Consider the following 2077-nt stretch of genomic DNA (forward strand, 5'->3'; position numbering starts at 1 on the left):
GTTCTAGTTCAGTTCTAGTTCAGTTCTAGTTCAGTTCTAGTTCAGTTCTAGTTCAGTTCTAGTTCAGTTCTAGTTCAGTTCTAGTTCAGTTCTAATTCAGTATTAGTTCAGTACTATTTCAGTTCTAGTGCAGTTCCAGTTTAGTTCTGTTTGAAATTTTTTTTAAAAAAATTTAAAATACATAAAAACAATATTTATATGAAACATTTTCTTTGAGTGTAAATATTTTGGTTAGCCTGGCGTATGTAAAAATAAATTTTTACTATAACTATCTCGTTCCCCAAATAAAATTGAATGTTACACATATAAATATTATAAAATACTCTTGTAACTACTATTTCTATTCATATTTTTCTACCCATTTTAGCCTTTACATGTGTATTTTATAAAGTATTACAACTTGTCTTTATTGACGTTATAAAATTTTAAATTTACGTTAGCACCCTTTGGTACCCCCCATTTTAAAGGCACTTCAAACAATTTATAAAATTGATTTTATCCCCCAACCTACGATGACAAAAAGTTGAAATCATCATAGACACTTGTAAAATATATATGAACAAATTTCTTTAAAGTATTTTTTCTACTTCCTTTTTAAAACTGTAGTTGAAAGCTAATTTAAAAGTAGAATATATTTTATATCTATTTTTGCAAATATTTCAGTTAAATTGTATGGTTTATTGACAAAAGCATAAAGTCTCATATACATTTATGAAATTGATTTTATATTAAATGTTTCCCATTGAAATGTTTATGATGGCAACATTTTATGTTATTTTATTTTTCACATTGTATGGTATAGACAAGTTTTAAAGTTGATTAGGCGATAATGGGCTGTTGTGAAATCGATTTTTATTTTTGGAATAAAATAATATTAAAGATAAAGTTTTTGTAGAGTACTTTATAAAAATTGTAAATAATTTACTTTTCTAGAATAGTTCGAATTTAATTCTATTTTACCTTTAATTTTTTTTCTTATTTTAAGTCGATTATATTGCGTGACATGAACAAGAGGCTATTCCAGGTCAAGTTAATGATTGGAGGCTAAAGATTTTTTTCGAAGAATTTTCACTAATTTCATTTTAATACTTAATATTAAAATTAATGACAAGATTTTTACTAACATTTTATGTTCGTATAGACATATGTACATATGAATGTTATCCTATCACATATGTAATGATGGAATAAAAAGTAACAATCGCACAGAATGCATACCAAATCGTTTACAAATATCATTTTACAAAAACAATAACATAAAATACCATTGCAACATGAGCAATTACAACGGGTTAAAATAAACAATAAAAGTTGCAGATACAGGTAAACCTAGAATTATATAACCGATATGTATAATATAAAATTATCTGTTTGAAATCTCAACAAGTTCAATGAGATCAAATGAAGGTAAAATATGTCCTCAAAAATCACTGACAAGTTTCCTGAACTATTATAGTCAAAAACCTGTACGTATATGTATAAATATCACCTACAGTAAAAATAACAATACTATCATGTGGTCAAATTTCATATGTATTCTATAAAATCATACTAGTTGAAAACACATACATATGTGAGTTTCTATTTACAGGGACATAAAGAGAGAAATGCTTAAAACGTAAAATAGTATCATACAAATAAAACATGACCGAACATGTCTGTCTGTTTACAAACATAACACTCAAACACATACCCTTCGCATATGCACCTGAAAAAAAAAACAGCAGCAGCGGAGACGGACAACCTTAAAACCAGCTGGAAATACTTTTCACGCCTGTCTGCTCACCTGTCTCTATATGTTAATGGTTTTTGTTATTGCTTTAATATACTACGTAAAAAGATCTTGTTAATGTTATTGTTGTAGTTGCTACGGTTTACATGCAGAGAAAATACTTTTGGTTGGATATTATTACAGATATATGTTCTAGTACTAAGTTCTAGTTTAGTTCTAGTTCAGATCTAGTTCAGATCTAGTTCAGATCTAGTTCAGTTCTAGTTCAGTTCTAGTTTAGTTCTAGTTCAGTTCTAGTTCAGTTCTAGTTCAGTTCTAGTTCAGTTCTAGTTCAGTTCTAGTTCA

This window comes from Lucilia cuprina, chromosome 6, assembly GCF_022045245.1.
Source record: "Lucilia cuprina isolate Lc7/37 chromosome 6, ASM2204524v1, whole genome shotgun sequence".
Classification (NCBI taxonomy): Eukaryota; Metazoa; Arthropoda; class Insecta; order Diptera; family Calliphoridae; genus Lucilia; species Lucilia cuprina.